This window comes from Trichosurus vulpecula, unplaced genomic scaffold (genome assembly GCF_011100635.1).
Source record: "Trichosurus vulpecula isolate mTriVul1 unplaced genomic scaffold, mTriVul1.pri scaffold_45_arrow_ctg1, whole genome shotgun sequence".
In the NCBI taxonomy this organism is placed as follows: Eukaryota; Metazoa; Chordata; class Mammalia; order Diprotodontia; family Phalangeridae; genus Trichosurus; species Trichosurus vulpecula.
In genome coordinates this window covers 120,110-142,577 of record NW_023494528.1, presented here as the reverse complement: position 1 = coordinate 142,577, position 22,468 = coordinate 120,110, and positions in this window count along the sequence as shown.

Here is a 22,468-nt window from a genome sequence, read left to right as displayed (position 1 = left end):
CATCCCTCTGGTGGAAAAATTAATGAAGAGTAAAGTATAAGAATTTGGGTTCTGATGTGAATTTCTTAAACAGAACAATTGGTCAAGGTTCCAATTTTGAATTTGTAAAATGATCAGGGTTATAAGGATTAGAAATGGTAACTTAAAATTCTGCTAAGATTACTCTTGTAGGAGAATGGACAGAAAGCTGGTTCCTGCAAGAAGAGAAGAAGAAGAAGCCTCTGCTGGAGATGTCTGGACCAGATGCCAAGGACCAGAAGACTTGATGCTCCCTGCTGGACAGCTATACAGGAAAAGACTCTTTGAATCTTAAAGGGACAATTACATCATTGCTTTTCCTTTTGGGTCTATGTATCTGTATTTACAAAGGGGACTGCCCCCTTTGATTTATCAATGTGTCGTTCTATCTTTGCAGTGTTTATTTACTAGGGGATAGTTAAAGGAAAAAATTGGGATGTACCTGTAGTGGTGAGGTGTCAGCAAAGACAAAAAAGGGGAGTACGAGTAATTGAGTGGAATATTGAAGTAGCAGAACAATAGTTTCAAAAAATTATTGGTATTTTCAAAACATTTACCCATTTCCTAATGTATTCTTGACTATTTTCCATACAGTACCTTATGTTTTTTGTTAGGTCAGAATAAGTTTTTGTCTACCTTGTGTCCTTAGGATAATGAATGCTATGTTTAAGCCTTATTTCATAGTCAGAACATTACAGCAGAAATTACCCAGGTGTTACAATTGGCCACTGAGGAAGGAGGGGTAGTACAGGAGAACTTACAACCTGACAGTGTTATAGACAACTTTGAGTCATATTAAGACCTTTTTAACCCTCAATTGGCTTAGTCATGTCTTAGAGACTGTGGCCATTGTGGGGGCTTTGCCTTTTTTGCTATGTTGTACTCCTTTAGTGACAAGTATGTTTTTTGGGGCCCTGTATACAGCCATTGAGTAGGTACCCATTGACTCTTGTTGCTCAACAGAAAAGGGGGAGATGTTACGGGAAGTTAGAGCCAAGCCCTGTCCTCCTCGGACCTCCAGGCCCAGGGGCCTGCTGAGATAAACTCAGGGCTTTGGGATGTGGGTGGTGCCAGGAGGAGGGGTCTCGCCTTTGTTGCCTCCCTAGCGATTCCAGGTCGGACCTGCCTGACCACGTGGAACTTCCGGCTCTCTGGCAGAGCATGTGGAACTTCCGGCTGCCTGACCACGTGGAGTTTCCGGTCTTTGCCTGGACTGCCTGCCCGCAGGGAGCTTTGGGTAGTGCGGGAGGAGAGGGGGAGGAGAGTAGGTGGAGTCAGGGCGGTCCTAGTCCCCAGGTGTATAGTTTTACCTGTCCTTCACCCACGTAACCAAAGAGTGTACCTACGTCACTAAAGGTATAAATGTGCTGCTTGCTGAAATAATAAACGGAGTCATTTCACCATCTTGTTCGGCTCCCGCCCCGTACATTGTCCGTGAGATCAGGCCCTTTGCTTAGGCAGAGGCCTGGGGCTTGGGGGGAACCCCGAGCGTAGTTACGAGGCTTCGGAAGCCCGTGACATTAGACTTTGGTGTGCTTTCAGAATAAAGAACCAGAATCAAAGGGAAATATAAAGTGCCTGGCACATAGTAGGTGCTTAATAAATACTTCTGGGCTTGATTTATTAATGGATTGATTATAGGGATACAGGTTTGTCTTAACACAATGAAAAATTGAACTTTCTGAAGGAATGATAGGTTGGAAGGTATTGGTTTCCCCATTACTGAAGGACTCTTAGCAGAGATTGGCTGACCTCTTGCCAGGTATATCTCAGAGAGGATTCATTATGTCTCAGGTAGGAAATGACAGGCTAACTCTCAGTCCATTGCAGGTCTAAGATTCAAGGCTCCTGTGAACTGTCTACTTTGAAACCACTTTGATGGGTTTGTGGGCAGGGGCATCTCCATTTCTTTACACTCATCTCCTAGAAAGTTGTATTATCTCTTTCAAGAGCAAATAAACTACTGGCCTTGCTCAATCCCTTCTCCACAAGGGACCTGGTGCCAGGTCCCAGAGATTGTTTCCAGGGGAGCTTTGCTCTACTCATGGGGCCCTTTCTAAAATGTCTTCATGATCTCTTATTTGCCAGATTTCTTTTCTGACTTTCTCTTCTTAGATGGTCATAGTTTGTTTAATGTCTGCAGGCTCTGTGTCCCCATGGCCCTTAAGGTAGCACCAATGTCTCCCTTCTGGTTGGGGCAGGCTTTTTTCTCCATGTCCTTGCTCTCTGGCTCCCTTCCTTTGGGTGGTATGTGAAATCCCTTCTCACCTCTCTTACTCCAATTCCCACCTACTATTGCCCCTCTCTTCCTGGTCCAGATTCCAGGCTTCCTTTCCCACCTCACTGTGAAAGCTATCCTTCCCAGGGATCAGTCTCCCCTTATGCCTGGTGTTCCCTGGTATTTGCTGTACTTGTGGCACTCACTTTTTGACCGTTCCTGGCCCTTGCACAAGCTTCCTCTTAATTGCCTCTCTCTCCTCTCTCTCCTATTCCCAGGAGAGAGATTCTGTGAGACAAAAATAATGATAGAACATCTCACATTTCTGTAGAACTCCATAATGTATACAGTACTTTCCTTACAAAGACCCTATTAGATAGGGAATGACAGGATCACTACCATTTTCCAGATTAGGAAACTTAGGCTAAAAGAGTAATAAATAGCAAAAAAGTTACCAGTCAGTGACACTGGAAGGAAAAACCCCCATCAAAGCTGAGCACTCAGGCCCCCTCCCACTTACTCTAAGAGGCTTGACCAATAGACAGTTCATACTTCTGTAGTGTTTTACTGGACAGAGATCAAGGAAGCTAGGTGGCTCAATGGATCAAGTTCTGGGCCTGGAATAAGCAAGACCTGAGGTCAAATCGGCCCTTAGACACTTATTAGCTGTGTGACCCTGGGCAAATCACTTAATCCTGTTGCTTCAGTTTTCATATCTGCAAATTGAGCTGGAGAAGGAGATGGTAAACCACTTCGATATCTCTGCTAAGAAAACCCAAATGGGGTCATGAAGATTCCGACAAGACTGAAAAATGACTAAAAAGCAAAAGTATACAGAGAGCCATCATACAGAAGGAAAAAAAGCCTTTAAAAATGTATTCAGTAAAACAAATAAAGACATTAACAATGTCTGAAAATAAATTCATGTTGCCATGACCTGTGGCACCAACTTCATAATCACAAATTGTTTACCTCCTAAGACAGCTTGACATTTAATTTCATTGGCGGGAGTATGAGAAATAAAAGTTAAAACTAAAGAAACTCATGGGATGATATTCTCCAATAAAAAAATACTATACAGTCTCTCTGTGTAGTCTACTAGTATATTGATATAAAATCTGGTAAATATAGCTTATCTGTGCCTCCCCTGAAGAAAGACCTATATACTAAAATTCAAAAATATAAATCTGATAAAGTAGTAATAATTTACATCAAATAGCATTCATCACAAATTTTATGTTTCCCTGATATATTATTTAATGTACGAAATTCAAATTCCATTCAACTTTTCAGGAATACCAAGGGATGGAACTCATATACATATACCACATGAAGATTAAATCTATTTTACCTATCAACATTCTAGAGATACAAACACTCCTCACTGGTGCTTCAGTGCTTAAAGTATGTATGTATACACACACACACACACACACACACACACACACATATCCTGTGCCATTGACCTTCTGAATCTTTGATTTCATCAGGATATTTGCCTTTTCGAATACTAAATATTAGGATTGTTTCCTTTTCTGCTCCTTAACAGTCTCCCTATAATCTTAACATTTCCTTCCACATCTCCTAAATCTCCCAGACTGTAGCAAGTGGAGACACAAAATGTATTCTTCTATGTCTCAACAGTGCTTGCCTGTTTTAAGTATCACCACCAAGTCAAAAATATGCCAGCATACAGACACAGATATTCACACACAGACACACATGCAGAAATACATGCAGACATGTGTAAACACATACATCGTATTGGGTTTGTGCATTTGGAATGCCTTCATTTCTTTGATATATAGTACAAACTGGTGAAAGTATTTTCCATGAAATTTAGTAACATAGTACATCATAAACTCTCAGTCAGAACAAAAAAATGATGACTTTGTACCTTCACAGAATTTTTCTCTCAGGGACACCAAAGGGTAACATAAAAACTTTCAAGTTATCTTTTAAATTTAAATGTTTTAAACCTATTGCTGTCTTGAGAAGGGGGGAGGGAATGGAAGGAGAAAACTTTTGAACGCATAATCTAATAAAAAGCACAATCTTACAAAAATGTATGTATAAAAGTATCTTTTCATGTAATGGAAAACAATAAAATACTATTTACATAGAATAAAATGTCAAAAAATGACCATTAAACCTGGTGTCTCAAGTTTCTCATATGTAGAAAAAGCATGTTAAGATCATTAAGGTCACACAGCAAAATGATAACAGAAATCATTACAAATGTGATGTCCTAGTTCTCATCTTCAGTTCAAGGCCAAAACCATTCAGAAACACTGATATTATATTTTTGATGGTGTGATTCAGTCATTTTTTGGCTCAGAATTATCTTGGGAATCTAACATTTAGTCTGTTGCATGACTTTTCCCCTTTTTTCCATTTTTTTTGTTTTTCTCCAGCAATTAGCACAATGCCTGCTTTTGCAGATGTTTAATAAATCTTTACTGATTGGGTATTTTTAATTTTACTTTGTTAGTGTAGCAATAATTCATTAAGATATATAAGCATACAACTCTCATTAGCAATTTGATAAACCAAAATCATACTTTTTCACCTATGAAACTGTTACTTTCTAGAAAACAAATTTTTTTCTCCCAACAATACCCAAAGGTACCATTGAACAGGATTGTCCAAAATTTCATGCATAAACCCCAAATTCTAAAATTGTTTTCTATAATAAGCAAACTATCAAAATATGAATATAGGGATAGGTAAGGTTTTGTAAACAAACCTTGTGAGTTTCTACTCAATATAAATCATTATGAAAATACAAGGAAGGGTTGTGGGACCTCTCCCCCAGGTCCCTCCAAATACCTGTTAAAATGGCTCTGAACAAATTCTAGAGCTGCGGAACCCACAAAATAGCAGAGGGAAGCGGGCCTCCCGCCCAGGAAAGCCTGAATGGCAGCAGGAATAGGTCTATCACACAGAACTGGAAGCCAAGCAGCAGAGCCCAGCTTGGGCTGCTCCAGAACCAACCAGAGGCAGGCAGAACAGGCCACAGTGCCCTGAATCACTGAGCTGTGGCAGTTACCAGACTTCTCAACCCACAAATGCCAAAAACAGAGAAGGTTAGTGGGTAGAACTGTTAGAACAGAGTGAAAGGAGGGGGTGGTCAGCCCCAGGCCCAGGGGCCCAGAAGTGGTACAGCTCTGGGGCTGCTTCGGGTCAGAGGCCCACCAGGTGGGAGGAATTAATCAGTAGATCAGAGCAGGAGTGCAGAGTCTGCTTGGATCTGAGTCACTGTCCAGATTGGTGGTTCTTGAGGGAGGAGGAGCACTGGTGTGGCAGAGCTTGCTGTGTAGAAGTAGCTCTGTAAACAGCAGCGCAAGGCCCATAAAACTTGGGACACAGTACTTTCTACAAGCAGTCATACCCTGACAAACGCTCAAAGGTCAATTACTTAGCTGGGAACACGACCAGGCAGCGAAAAAGGACTCAAGATTCTATAATCTTTTTTTGATGACAAAGAAGATCAAAACATACAGCCAGAAGAAGTCTGGCTAAGAATCCTAATTTGAGGGAGAAAAACAATACTAGAGACAAATGAAGGAATATACAGGTCTCAATCTTATAACTTTAAATACAAGTAGATTAAATAATTCAACAATTAACTTAGATTGGATAAGAAAATCAAAATCTCACAAGCTGTTCCTTACAAGAAACGCACCTAAAAAAGACATATTTGCAGACTAAAAATTAAAAGCTAAAGAAAAATATGTACTATGCATGAGGTGAATATAACAATCATTATGTACAATCATGCTATCAGACAATGCAAAAACATTCACAAAATATAAAGAGATAAACAGGGAAACTACATTATGATGAAAAGAGCCATAGATAACAAACTAATATCAACATTAAATTTATATGCTCCAAATGACCCAGCATCTAAATTCAGAAAAGGAAAATTAACAAAACCACAAAAAATACAGAAATATAATAGCAGATTTCAATGTTACTCTGAGTTTTGGATGAATCAAATAGAAAATTACGCCAAAGAAGTGAAAAGAAATGAATTGCTGGAGAAACTATACCTAAAAAGATTCATGGAGTCTCCTAAGTTGGATTGAAACAAATTAGCACCATGTAGTACATTTATAAAAACCAATCAAGTATTAGGCCACAGGGATATTGCAAACAAATGTAAAAAGGCAGAAATAGTTAAAGACATTCTTTACAGACCACGACACAGAAAAAAGTATATTACAGGAAGCAAAAACAAAAGACAGACCCAAATGGAGAAGTAATGAAATCCTAACTACTGAGTTAGTCAAAGAACACATAATACAAAAATTAAGAATTTTACAACACAAAACGATGATGATAAAAATCAACATGCTTAGATTTCTGGAATGAAACTACAATAGTTCTCAAGGGAATAATCATATTCCTACAAAAATACATCCACAAAATAGCAAAAAAGATGAATAAACTGAGTGTTTCTTTAGAAACTAAAAAGCTAACAATTAAGTAAACCTAAATTAAGCACAAAGACATGGAAAAATTTAAATACATTAATTGTAAATTTTTTGAAATCACAGAAATGACAAAACTAACAAGTTTAAGTAAGAGAGAAAAGCCGGGGGGTGGAGCCAAGATGGCCAAATGAAGGCAGCGTCTTACCGGAGCTCTCTCACAAGGTCTGTCAGATTCCTATAAAAAAGTGAATTTGAGCAGATTTGAGAGAGTCAGAAACCGCGAGCAGTCTGTGTGGGGCAAATTTCCGAGCCGGGAGAGTCTGAAAGGCCGGAGGCACAAACCTGTAGGCTCGGAGAGTGCTCAGTGCGGAGCCGCTCCAGACCAAGGCGGAAGCGGCTGGCTGGGAAATCCACGTGGGAGACGGGCTGGGAGAAAGCTGGGCGCCCGAAACTGGCGGAGAACGCCAGGACTCCCAACACAGGACGGCAGTCTGTGGAAGCGACGAGAGGCAGCGCACACCACTGGCCGTGAAATATCATCTCCAGAAGTTTGCAGCCCACATGTATGAACCGCGGCTTCTTGAACTTCCGGGAGCCTTGATGGCCAGGTAAATAGCTCTAATCCCTCCCCTCCCCACCCAGAGAATCCCTCGGAAAAAAAAAAAAAGAACGCTGGAACTGAGCAGAAAGTAGTGGGGCTTCAGTGGTCAAATAGCAGAAGTTCATCAGTCCCAGAGGGCAGAGTCGGCAGGGGTCAACGCCAGGAGCCCAGACATAACCTTGCTCCCCCAGGGGAAGTGCCAGACATCAGCTCAAACAACATACAGCTGAGACCATTGCTGAAAAGCAAGTGCTGGAGAGCACCCACAGGGAGTGAGACGCCAGGGAGCCAGACCCCTCCCCCACACCTCAGGAAACTGAAGGTTATAATACTAGACTCACAACCCCCAGAATAAGAAAGCTGGGACAGAAAGTCCTGAGGCCCACAGATAGAAATTCGTTGTAAAGCCAGCAAAAGGCAAACTAACATGAAGAAGAACACAAAGAAACCGAGGACAATAGATTCTTTTTATGGAGACAGGCAGGATCAAAATACAAATATGCAAGAGGAAAGTAACGATAGTATAGATACATCAGATACCTCAAAAGGTAATATGAACTGGTCTCCAGCCCAAAAAGCACTGCTTGAAGAGCTAAAGGAGGATTTTAAAAACCAAATTAGGGAGCTAAAAGAAAGTATGGAAAAAATGGAAAAAAGGGAGAAAAAATCCACTGATGAAATCAAGACCCTAAAGAATAAGATTGGCGAAATGGCTACGGAGATTCAGAATCTAGAGAGAGAAAAGGACACCCTGAGAGGCAAAATCAACCAATTGGAAAAGGAGACTCAAAAGCAAAATGTAAACACTAACTCATTAAAAATTAGACTTGAGCAAGTGGAAGCTAATGAATCTATGAGGCACCAAGAAGTAATAACACAAAACATAAAGAATGAAAAAATAGAAAAAAATGTGAAATATCTGATTGGCAAAACTACTGACCTGGAAAATAGATCCAGGAGAGACAATTTGAGAGTTATTGGTCTACCGGAAATCCATGATGAAAAAAGGAGCCTTGACAGTATCTTCGAAGAAATTATCAAAGACAACTGCCCAGAGGTCCTAGAACCAGAGGGCAAAATAGTCATTGAAAGAATTCACCGATCACCCCCTGAAAGAGATCCCAAACTGAAAACACCAAGAAATATTATAGCCAAATTTCAGAGCTATAAACTCAAGGAGAAAATACTGCAAGCAGCCAAAAAGAAGCAATTCAAATATCGTGGAACTACAGTCAGGATCACGCAGGATCTCTCAGCTTCCACATTAAAAGACAGGAGAAATTGGAATATGATATTCCGAAGGGCAAAGGAGCTGGGACTACAACCAAGGATCAACTACCCAGGAAAACTAAGCATAATTTTCCAGGCAAGGCGCTGGACATTCAATGAAATAAGGGAATTCCAGACCTTCCTGATGAAAAGGCCAGAACTCAATGGAAAATTTAATCCCCAAATACAAAACTCAAGAGAGACATAAAAAGGTAACCAGGGGGAAAAACCCCACAAACCTTATTAACCAATAAGGGCAGGATGTTTACATCTGTATGTGGGATTATATCATCTTGTGTATGTTTTACATATATATATATATATATATATATATATATATATATATATATATATATATATATATATATATATATATGTGTGTGTGTGTGTGTATGTGTATGTGTATATGTATATATAAATACATATATAAGTCATTCTTGTGAATGGTACAGCTATTATGACAAATGAAAGGGATATACATAGGTTGTGAATGCCTGTATAAATTAACTGATGTAAAGATATAAAATATAAATAAGAGCTATAAAGGGAGGGCTATGAGGGAAGTGGTAAGGAGGTAGTAGAAAAGGGTAAATTACACCAAAGGAAGTGGCACAAAAACATATTATAGTAGAGGGAAAGAAGGGAGGGAGAAGAGCAGTATTTGAGCTTTACTGTCATCTGATCTAGTTCAAGAAGGGAATAACATACTCTGATAAGTTTAGAAATCTAACTCGTCCTATGGGAAGTGGGAGGGCAAAGCGGGAAAAAGGGAGGGAGGGTGGTCAGAAGGGAGAGGAGAAGTAGCTAGTGGGTAACGGTAAGATAAGGGAGGGGAATAAAGAAGGAGGGTTAACTGAGGAAAGCGGCAGTCAAAAGCAAAACTTTGTTGAGGAGGAGAAGGGGAAAGGGAGAAATAAAAGCATAAACAGGGGGAATTAGGATGGAGAAAAAGACACAGATAGAAATCATAACCCTGAACGTGCAGGGGATGAACATTCTCATAAAACAGAAGCAGATAGCAGAATGGATTAAAAACCATAATCCTACAGTATGCTGTTTACAAGAAACGCATTTGAAACAGGGAGATACACATAGGGTAAAGGTAAAAGGCTGGAGTAAAATATATTGTGCCTCAGCTAAAGTAAAAAAAGCAGGTGTAGCAATCCTAATCTCAGACAAAGCAAAAGTAAAGATAGATTCAATTAAAAGAGATAAGGAAGGACATTATATCCTGCTAAAAGGCACCTTAAACAATGAAGAAATTTCATTGCTTAACATATATGCACCAAGTGGTAAGGCACACAGATTCTTAGAGGAGAGGTTAAGGGAGTTACAGGAAGAAATAGACAACAAAACTATAATATTGGGAGACCTCAACCTCCCCCTTTCTGAACTTAATAAATCTAACCTCAAAATAAATACAAAAAAAGTTAAGGAGGTAAACAGAATTTTAGAAAAGGCACATATGATAGACCTCTGGAGAAAACTGAATGGGGATAAAAAGGAATATACTTTCTTCTCAAAAGTACATGGCACATACTCAAAAATTGACCATGTCCTAGGCCATAAAAACCTCACAATCCAGTGCAGAAAAGCAGAAGTAGTCAATGCATCCTTTTCAGATCATGATGCAATAAGAATCATTTTCAATAAAGTACCATGGAAAAATAAGCTAAAAACTAATTGGAAACTAAATAATTTAATTCTAAAGAATGAGTGGGCCAAAGAACAAATCAGAGAAACAATTAATAATTTCATTCAAGAGAATGAAAATAATGAAACAACATACCAAAACTTATGGGATGCAGCAAAAGCAGTTCTTTAGGGGAAGTTTTATATCTCTAAAGGCCTACATGAATAAAATAGGGAAAGAGGAGATCAATGATCTGGGCATACAGCTGAAAAAGCTAGAAAAAGAGCAAATTGAAAACCCCCAATTAAATACCAAATTAGAAATACTGAAAATCAAAGGAGAGATGAATAAAATTGAAACCAAGAAAACTATTGAATTAATAAATAAAACAAAGAGCTGGTTTTATGAAAAAACCAATAAAATTGACAAACCTTTGGCCAATTTGATTAAAAAAAAGAAAGAAGAAAATCAAATTACCAGTATAAAAAATGAAAAGGGTGAGGTCACCTCTAATGAAGAGGAAATCAAAACAATAATTAGGAATTATTTTGCCCAACTGTATGCCCATAAATTTGACAACCTTAGAGATATGGATGAATATCTACAAAAACATAAACTGCCCAGACTAACAGAGAAGGAAGTGAAATTTCTTAATGACCCCATATCAGAAAAAGAAATTGAGCAGGCCATCAATGAACTCCCTAGGAAAAAATCTCCAGGGCCAGATGGTTTTACATGTGAATTCTATCAAACATTTAAAGAACAACTAATTCCAATACTTTGCAGACTATTTGGGAAAATAGGGGAAGAAGGAGTCCTACCAAATTCTTTTTATGACACAAATATGGTACTAATACCTAAACCAGGTAGAGTTAAAACAGAGAAAGAAAATTATAGACCAATTTCTCTAATGAATATTGATGCAAAAATTTTAAATAAAATATTAGCAAAAAGATTGCAGCAACTCATTACGAGAATAATACACCATGACCAGGTAGGATTTATTCCAGGAATGCAAGGCTGGTTCAATATTAGGAAAACTATTAGCATAATTGATCATATCAACAACAAAACTAGCAAAAACCATATGATCATCTCAATAGACACAGAAAAAGCCTTTGACAAAGTACAACACCCATTCCTATTAAAGACACTAGAAAGCATAGGAATAAGGGGAACCTTCCTCAAAATTATAAATAGCATCTACCTAAAACCATCAACAAGCATTATTTGTAATGGGGATAAACTAGATGCATTCCCAATAAGATCAGGGGTGAAACAAGGATGTCCATTATCACCCCTATTATTCAATTTGGTTCTAGAAACATTAGCTGTAGCAATAAGAGAAGAAAAAGAAATTGAAGGAATTAGAATAGGAAAAGAAGAAACTAAATTATCACTTTTTGCAGATGATATGATGATTTATCTAGAGAATCCTAGAGAATCAAGTAAAAACCTACTTGAAATAATAAACAACTTTAGCAAAGTTGCAGGATATAAAATAAACCCACATAAATCCTCAGCATTCCTATACATTACTGACAAAGCCCAACAGCAAGAGATAGAAAGAGAAATTCCATTCAAAGTTACTGAAGGCACTATAAAATATTTGGGAGTCTATTTGCCAAGACAAACCCAGGGCCTATATGAACATAACTATGAAACACTTTTCACGCGAATAAAATCAGATCTAAATAAATGGAGAAATATCAGTTGCTCATGGTTAGGCCGAGCTAATATAATAAAAATGACAATTCTACCTAAATTAATCTATCTATTCAGTGCCATACCAATCGAACTACCAAAATTTTTTTTTACTGAGCTGGACAAAATAATAACAAAATTCATTTGGAAAAACAAGAGGTCTAGAGTATCTAGGATATTAATGAAAAGACATGCTAGGGATGGTGGTTTAGCCACACCAGATATTAAACTGTACTACACAGCAGCAGTCATCAAAACTGCCTGGTACTGGTTAAGAAACAGGGGTGTGGATCAGTGGTATAGGATAGGTACACAAGTAGGTGAAATCAACAAGTTTAGCAATCTACTCTTTGATAAACCCAAAGAAGCCAGTTTCTGGGCTAATAATTCACTATTTCACAAAAACTGTTGGGAAAATTGGAAAATGGTAGGGCAAAAACTGGGCATAGACCAATATCTTACACCATATACCAAAATAAAGTCAAAATGGGTTCATGATTTAGGAGTAAAAGTTGATACTCTAAGTAATTTGGGAAAGCAAGGAATAGTTTACTTATCAGATTTGTGGAAAAGTAAAGAATTCATGACCCAACAAGAGATAGAGAGCATTACAAAATGCAAAGTGGATAATTTTGATTATGTCAAATTGAAATGTTTTTGTACAAAAAAGCCAATGCAACAAGAATTAGGAGGGAAGCAGAAAATTGGGAGAAAATCTTTGCAACTAGTATCTCTGATAAAGGCCTCATTTCTAAAATATACAGGGAGCTAAGCCAAATATATAGGAATACAAGCCATTCCCCAATTGAGAAATGGTCAAAGGATATGAACAGGCAGTTTTCAGAGGAAGAAATTAAAGCTATCTACAGGCATATGGAAAAATGCTCTGGATCGCTGCTGATTAGAGAAATGCAAATCAAAACAATTCTTAGATACCACATCTCTCCTGTCAGATTGGCTAAAATAACAAATCAGGAGAATGATAAATGCTGTAAAGGATGTGGGGAAATTGGAACATTGTTGCATTGCTGGTGGAGTTGCGAGCTGATCCAGCCATTTTGGAGGGCGGTGTGGAACTATGCCCAAAGGGCTATAGAAATGTTCATACCCTTTGACCCAGTAATACCACTTCTAGGGTTGTATCCCAAAGAAATCACGCAAGCGGGAAAAGGACCCATATGTACAAGAATATTTATAGCAGCTCTCTTTGTGGTAGCCAAGAATTGGAAAGCAAAGGGATGCCCATCAATTGGGGAATGGCTGAACAAGCTGTGGTATATGAAGGTGATGGAATACTATTGTGCCATAAGAAATGGGGATGATGCAGACTTCATAACAACCTGGAAAAACCTACACGACATAATGCTGAGTGAGCGGAGCAGAGCCAGGAGAACGTTGTGCACAGCCACAGATATGTGGATTCCGTGAGGACCAACCCTGACATACTGCGCTTCTCTCAGCAACCTAAAGGGGCAAGGACAACTCCAGGGGACTCACGATGGAGAATGCTATCTTCATTCTGAGAAAGAACTGCGAAGTTTGAATACAGACTGAGGCACACTACATGCTCGCCTTTTCTGCTTCTCTTTTGTTTTTGGTTTTGGGGTTTTTTTTTTGTTTTTTTTTTTTTTGGTTCTGTTTCTTCTTTCTCATGATTCATTCCATTGGTCAAAATTCTTCTCCACGACTTGACTAGAGCATAAATTAATTCAATGCGAAGTTATACATGACAGTTATATGAGACTTCATGCCGTCTTGGGGAGGGAGGGGGGAGGGAGGGGAGAAAAACTGGAACTCAAAACTATGTAGAACCGTGTGTGGTAAACTAAAAATAAATAAAGGAAAAAAAAAATAAAAAAAATAAATAAATAAATAAATAAATAAAACAAAGAGCTGGTTTTATGAAAAAACCAATAAAATTGATAAACCTTTGGCTAATTTGATTAAAAAAGACAGAGAAGCCAATAGGTAAAACTGAGGGTGAAAATTACGTGAAGCATGAGTGAAAGCCCAACACAAGAGTCTGGAGCAGTGTCACTGTACTGGAGAAATAAGACGTGAGAATCATTGGAAGATAGGAAAAGGCTGCGCTTTGAAGGTTTTCAAAAACAAAGGCTTTTTATACTTAGTCCTAGGAGAGACAGAAAGTCACTGGACTTAAGTGAGTGGGTGGGATGTAAGGGTTTGACATGATCATACCTGTACCTTAGGAAGAAGAAGGAGGCAGCTGAGTGAATGACTAAATGAAGTGGAGATATACTTGAGATAGCAAAAGTAATCAGAGAAGACTATTCCAATTCTGCAAGCATGTGATGACAAGAACCAATACCAGGATGTCGACTCCATTAGTAGAAAGTAGATATATTTGAGAGATCTTGGAAAAGCAACAAAAAGATTTAATATAACACTGAATAAATGGATTAAGTGAGGAAAAGAGGATGACATTGAGGTTAAAAGAATATAATAAGAGTGTGGAGGTACAATTAACAGTAATAATGAAGTGTGTAAGGAGGGTTGGGGAGAAAAGACAGTGAGCTGTTTTGGACTTGTTTGGTTTGAAATGCCTATGGCACATCTTTTTGGAAATGTCCAATTTCATGGTATAAGATTGTAAATCAGTAAAGAAGCTAGGGATGGATAAACAGATCTGAGGATGGGGAGTAAGGGAAACACTTCTTTGAAGGGAAGCACTACAGTTATTAAGGAAGCAAAGTGCCAGGAGGGCTGCTAGATAATAGTTACTATGATCTTGATCTTGGTGATAAATTGGATTGAGTATAATGATCCTAGAAAGTACAGTTACTGAGTGTTAGCAGTATGGAGAGTATCTGAAAGGGTCAAAGATGTATAAGTATTCTATCTATTTCACCTCCTTAAGTGGAGGTTTTGATGATGATTGACCGGTTACTCAAAGATAGAAAAGCAGTTGGCAAGGAAGTGGAAAAAAAACCCAAATGATCTGGAAGTACACACAAGAAGGGCTCCTCCTTAAATGTTAGTCCAGTAGAAGAGAGCCACAGGTACCTGTATCTTCATTAATTCCATGCTATAGGTAAGTAAACCTCATTTTGCTAACTGCTAAAAGAAGCCACTAAGGTCTTGTTTCATCTTTGGTCAGACCCAAACTAGCATGGGACAACACTAACAGGAGTATCCAGGGGAAGATTCAAGAGAAGTGCTTAGGAGAGGAAAAGAAAATGAAATTTAAGATAGAAATGGAGGAAATGGATGAGAGAAAAGGATACTATTGAAAAAAAGTGGAAAATTCTGAAATATATGGAGAAGCATATAAATGCGATTAAAGCAAGTACACTAATAAAGTTAAGAAGAGCTTTGGTGATAGATCAATTACTGTGGTATTTAAAATCAACCGATTTGGAAGGAGTTGGTGTGGGGAACAGATAGGGCAAAAGACTACAATAAACATGTTTTTGTAGAGTGAATGGCAGGCTGATAGTAACAGAAATAAACCTCAGCTATTTTGCAAAGGGTATAGAGCAACAGATGGGAAATAACTCTCAGCCCTAGCCTGAATTTTACCCAACATTCTGAATAGTGAAAAAATTTTATACATGATTTTGGTTTCTCTTTTCCAATTAGGTCCTTGTGGAAGTTGTGGTGGTTAATATAAGGGCATCACCTGTTTGTTCACAGCTACCAAAGGCTAAATTACTCCATCCAATCAGTTATTCGGCCATATATATGCACCCCAAATTTTCCATTTATCTCAATGGTTTTTTTCTTTCCTTTTAAGAGTGAAAAAAAGCCTGACCCCCAAAAAACCCTTTTCTAACAAATATAAATCCAAAGTTCCATAGGCCTCATATTGATCATAATTATTATGATAATGTTTAATCACAGAGCTCTTTTTTGGTTAGGACAAGTAATCAAAATGCAAACCTGTAGAAGCAGATATATATATATATATATATATATATATATATATATAACATGTGAAGACACTGACATCTATTGGACAACATTTTTTAAAGTTACTTCAGCAGGCTAATTTTAATTCATAATTTTCTTTTCTTTTTTTTAATTGCATGAGATCATTGGTATAGAGAATTCCCAGAGAAGAAAACTGTACTTATCCTCCATCATCCCTATTTTCCTCAATACCAATGGACAAGTGTTCTGCAATTTCTTATCTTAAAGAAATTTTCTTGTGGTACTATGGAGCAAAGTAACTTGCCAGGTTACACAACTAATATGTGTCATAGACAGGATTTATATCCAGTCTTTCCTGCTTCTGAGGGTGATAGTCTAGCTAGATTTGTTTGTTTTCTTCTTAATCACCCTATTCCAAATTTTTTTTAAAAGGCTATCTAATCCAGTGTTTTCCTTTACTGTTTAAAGATTTCTACTCAAAAAAAGAAATCATTTTTACTCATCGGCTCTCTGGATATCCCAACAAAGAGCATTAGACAAAGAAAAAAAAAAAGACCGCAATAGATCCCATCCCCATTTTAATGGTACATCTTCCTTTGTTTTTAAAGGAGCCAACTCTGGGCATTTGCCCTTTCCTCTCCCAACCTATTTATGCTGAACCATGACTATTACCTATTTCCGACAAAAAGAAAAAGCAGCACAAATGTATTATTATAGAGGTGAGTTGTTCTTTCCTGACTAACAGAATTGTGGATGTTTCTTTTCTAATATATCAGAAGATTAAAATTATGTTCAAGTACTTCAGTGTGACATAAAAGAACAAAAAAAAATCTAATACCTTTAAGTGTGAACGGATTAAAACAAAATAAGAGTAATGGATTGGCCATAATCTCTAGCTCATAAGAAAGAAACCTAAAAAATAAAGACATACACGCATACACACACACACACACACACACACATATATATATATATATATATATATATATATATATATATATATATATATATATATATATATACACACACACATATGTGTATTTATACATAAAAATAATAAAAATGGGGGCTGGAACTAAACTGACTATGCATGCATCAGGTGAATTCAAAAAAGGAATTGCACTGTTGCAAATCAGAAACAAAAATTCACAATGTAGGGATTAAACAAGAAAATTACATTAAGTTGAAAGGATACAGAAAATTGTTAATATTAAACTCATGTTTGACAAATGCCAATGCAAGTTAAGGGAATAAGGGAATAACTGAATTATAAGACATAAATAAGAACACAATCATAGGAGACTTTAATGTCTTTCTCATATTAAACAAAAAGAAAAGAGAAACCAAAGGTAAATACACAACTAAACGAAATCTTGAAGAAAATAGAGCTAAAGGACTGACGGAATCTTCTAAATGAAACTCTTTAAGGAACATTTGTATTTTTCCATACTACAGGGCACTTTTACAAAAACTATTAAGGTATAGTGACATTGCAAAAAACTAAAAAGGCAATAGATTTAAATAGGACATTATTTATTGACTTAACACAAAAATAGGAATTAATTCAGAGAATAGAAAGGACACAGATACAAATGGATTGAATAATTAAATACTAAATCTTTAGTCAAAATACAAATAGAATTTATAATTATGTGAGAGAAAACTATAATGATAAACAATATAGTAAGATTTCAGGGATGCAGCTAAAGCACTCCTACTGGGAAATATTATATTGCCAAAAAACATACATTAACAAACTAGGAAAAAGAAAGGATTAACTTCCTGAGTATCCATTTTTAAACATCAGAAACACAATAAGTAAACAAACACAAAATATGCTAAAGGACTTCAAAAGAAACTAAAAAACAATGATGAACCTTCAACCAATGTGATTAAAAAAGCAAAAACACAAATGAAAATTGCAAGTAAAGAAAGTTAAATCTGAAAAAATCCAAGAAATTATGAAATTATGTGAACCTATTGCACAACGTTTTGCTGTTTAGTTTTGTCTCTGTTACCCATTTAGTGTTTTCTTGGCAAAGATACTGAAAAGGGATTTGGCACTTACTTCAGCAGCTCATTTTACAGATAGGGAAACTGAGGGAAATGGAATTAAGTGATCTGCCCAGAGTCAGAGCACAAATTTCTGGGGCCATACTTGAACTCAGAGAGATAATCCTGACTACAGGTCCAGCACTCTATCACACAACCTAGCTGCCTCACTGCACAATTATATGATAATAAAGTTGAGAAGAAATAGAGGAATACATGCAAAAATACAAAATACATAAACTAAAAGAAAGACCAAATAGACATCTTAAATTACATAATGTACAACAAGAATACACAACTACCTATAATGGAATTTATTAACAATGGGGTCCAAAAAACTAATTGCCCCAATGGAGTTACAGGAGAACTGACAAAGCTTTTAAAACAATTAGTAGAAACACTAAACAAATTATTCTCAAAATTGAGCAATGAAAGTACTCTACCAAATGCTTTTCTAAAAAAGAATGTACTCCTAACAAAAAGAATAAAGTAAAGAACTAACAACTGCTGTCATTAATGAATGTTGATTTAAAAATTTTTAAATACCATACTGTAAAAGTATAGAAATCTATCCACGAAGTCAATCAGTATGACCAAGTTTGATTTTTATCAGGGATGCCTGGATGGCTGGACCATGTACTGGACCACAATAAAAATAAAAATATATGAAACAACATAACTATCTGAACAGAAGGACCTTTGACAAAGTACAATACTCAATTATGCTAAAAACACTGCAAAGTATAAATATGAAGTGATCTTTTAATATCATAAAAATTATCTAAAACCAACAGCAAGTATCATATAGAGCAAGTTTCCCAGTAAATACTGGACCAAAACGAGGAGGCTTGTTTTCTCCCATTATTTGATATAATTCTGGACATGCTAGTAATAGCAAGAAAAAGAAAAAATGCAAGTGTAAAGACAGTAAAAAAAAGAAATTAAACTATCCCTATTTGCTGATGATATAGGTTTACTCTAAAAATTTTAAAAGATACTAATTGAGAGTGTAGCTTCTGTAAAGTTGCAAGCTATACAAAATAAACCCACAAAAGTCATACCCTCATTCAAAACAACTACAAATTATCTGGGATGGGAAGGTATCCATCTATCAAAAAGTACTCCTTGAAGAAATGAATAACTGAAACATGAAGAGGTTAATCAGTGTTCATGGCTGAGCCACACCAACACCAAAGTGATTACACTATGAAAGTTAATAAAATTAACTGTAAACATTTATCTGAAGGATCAAAAACTCTAGAATATCAAGGGAAACAGTCGAAAAGGTTGTAATGAAGGGAGAATAACACTTTCAGACCCTCACGATAGTAAAGAAGATTTATAAAAACCATTTTGGACTTGCTAAAAAGAGTAGATCAGTGAAATTGCCTAGACAAGGGAGATTAAGAAATAAACCCGGTATTCAATCTAAGGGATACTTCTCTGGGAGTGGAAAAAAGGACAAAGAGATTTAATAAAAGTAAATGCTGCTGAGAAAACAAAAGTAGTAGTCTGATAGAAATTAGTCTTAGATGAACATCTTAAGTACTATTCAGCAAATTTAAATGGATATATGACCTGAATAAAATTCATACTATTAAAAATAAGACAATTGAAGTGGATCATAGAGTTTTGATAGAGATATCACTTTTCATAGGAGATGTATTCTTAGCAAAATAAGGAACAAAGGCCACAACAAAAGACAATTCAGATAATTTTGATTGCATGAAATTGAAATGCATCCACGCTAACAAAATACATATAGGATGAGAGTAATGGCTAAACAAATTATGTGTATGTGAAAATTATTAATGTGCTATATAGAAACAATGAATGTGTTAAAGAGAAACATGGGAGGACTTACAGGAATTAGTGCAAAGTGAAGTAAGCAGAGTCAAGAAAAAAATAACACAAATATAAAAAAATCAATACTAAATGTTGGAAAATTGCCAAGAACCAAGAAAAGATGAGTTCATTCTTCTTCCCACTTATCTGAAGGGGTAGGAGGTTCATAGACACTGAAAACTATATGTTTTACAATTTTTCAGTGTATTCATTGGTTTTGCTAATTGTTTTCCCTTCTTTTTAAAAAAATTATAAAGGATGGCTTGAAGAATAGAAAAGGAAAAGGATACAGAACAAATTTAAAAACAAAAATTATTTAAAAATTAAAGTAGAAGGGGCGGAGCCAAGATGGCGGCTGTTAAGCACGGACTAGAGTGAGCTCCGTACCCGAGTCCCTCCAAAAACCTATAAAAATGGCTCTGAACCAATTCTAGAATGGCAGAACCCACAGAACAGCAGAGGGAAGCAGGGCTCCAGCCAAGGACAGCCTGGATGGTCTCTGGGTGAGGTCTATTCCACACGGAGCTGGGAGCTGGGAACGGAGTGGAGCAGAGCCCAGCCTGAGCGGCGTGGACGATCCAGACCAGAAGCCGGGCGGAGGGGGCCCTAGCGCCCTGAATATGTGAGCTGCGGCAGTTACCAGATCCCTCGACCCACAAACACCAAAGACTGCGGAGAAGGTTAGTGGGAAAAGCTGCAGGAGTGGAAGGAGTTCGCGGTTCGGCTTCCAGTCCCGGGGGCAGCGGAGGTGGGGCAGCTACAGCTGTTGTTACTTCCGGCTCCAGGCCCACCTGGTGGGAGGAATTAAGTGGTGGATCAGAGCAGGAGTGCAACAGCCTGCTGAAGATCTAAGCCCAGTCTGGACTGGGGGTCCTTGGGGAAGGAGGAGTGCGGCTCTGACAGAACTGGCACCTCCCCCCCAAACGTAGAACATAGAACTCGTTAGTCTACAAGCAGTCATACCCCACTGAAAAACTCAAGGGTCAAGTTAGTTGGTTGGGAATATGGCCAGGCAGCGAAAACGCACCCAGATTCAGTCTCACACTTTGGATTCTTTCTTTGGTGACAAAGAAGACCAAAACGTACAGCCTAAAGAAGACAACAAAGTCATAGAGCCTACAACCAAAGCCTCCAAGAAAAACATGAACTGGCCCCAGGACATAGAAGAACTCAAAAAGGATTTGGAAAAGCAAGTTAGAGAAGTAGAGGAAAAATTGGGAAGAGAAATGAGAACGATGCGAGAAAACCATGAAAAACAGGTCAATGACTTGCTAAAGGAGACCCAAAAAAATACTGAAAAATACACTGAAGAAAACAACACCTTACAAAATAGACTAACTCAAATGGCAAAAGAGCTCCAAAAAGCCAATGAGGAGAAGAATGCCTTGAAAGGCAGAATTAGCCAAATGGAAAAGGAGGTCCAAAAGACCACTGAAGAAAATACTACTTTAAAAATTAGATTGGAGCAAGTGGAAGCTAGTGACTTTATGAGAAATCAGGATATTATAAAACAGAACCAGAGGAATGAAAAAATGGAAGACAATGTGAAATATCTCCTTGGAAAAACCACTGACCTGGAAAACAGATCCAGGAGAGATAATTTAAAAATTATTGGACTACCTGAAAGCCATGATCAAAAAAAGAGCCTATATAGGAATACAAGCCATTCCCCAATTGAGAAATGGTCAAAGGATATGAACAGGCAGTTTTCAGAGGAAGAAATTAAAGCTATCTACAGGCATATGGAAAAATGCTCTGGATCGCTGCTAATTAGAGAAATGCAAATCAAAACAACTCTTAGATACCACATCTCTCCTGTCAGATTGGCTAAAATAACAAATCAGGAGAATGATAAATGCTGGAAAGGATGTGGGGAAATTGGAACATTGTTGCATTGCTGGTGGAGTTGTGAGCTGATCCAGCCATTTTGGAGGGCGGTTTGGAACTATGCCCAAAGGGCTATAGAAATGTTCATACCCTTTGACCCAGCAATACCACTTCTAGGGTTGTATCCCAAAGAAATCACGCAAGCGGGAAAAGGACCCATATGTACAAGAATATTTATAGCGGCTCTCTTTGTGGTAGCCAAGAATTGGAAATCAAAGGGATGCCCATCAATTGGGGAATGGCTGAACAAACTGTGGTACATGAAGGTAATGGAATACTATTGTGCCATAAGAAATGGGGATGATGCAGACTTCATAACAACCTGGAAAAACCTACACAACATAACGCTGAGTGAGCGGAGCAGAGCCAGGAGAACGTTGTGCACAGCCACAGATATATGGATTCCGTGAGGACCAACCCTGACAAACTGCGCTTTTCTCAGCAACCTAAGGGGCAAGGACAACTCCAGGGGACTCACGATGGAGAATGCTATCTTCATCGAGACAAAGAACTGCGAAGTTTGAATACAGACTGAGGCACACTACATGCTTGCCTTTTCTGCTTCTCTTCTGTTTTTGTTTTTGGGGTTTTGTTTTTTTTTTTGGTTCTGTTTCTTCTTTCTCATGATTCATTCCATTGGTCAAAATTCTTCTCCACGACTTGACTAGTGCATAAATTAATTCAATGCGAAGTTATACATGACAGTTATATGAGACTTCATGCCGTCTTGGGGAGGGAGGGGGGAGGGAGGGGAGAAAAACTGGAACTCAAAACTATATAGAACCGTGTGTGGTAAACTAAAAATAAATAAAGAAATTTATTAAAAAAAAAATAAAATAAAGATGCCCAGTATTACCCAGATCGGTAATAACTTGGAAAAAAAAAAAAGAGCCTAGATACCATCTTTCAGG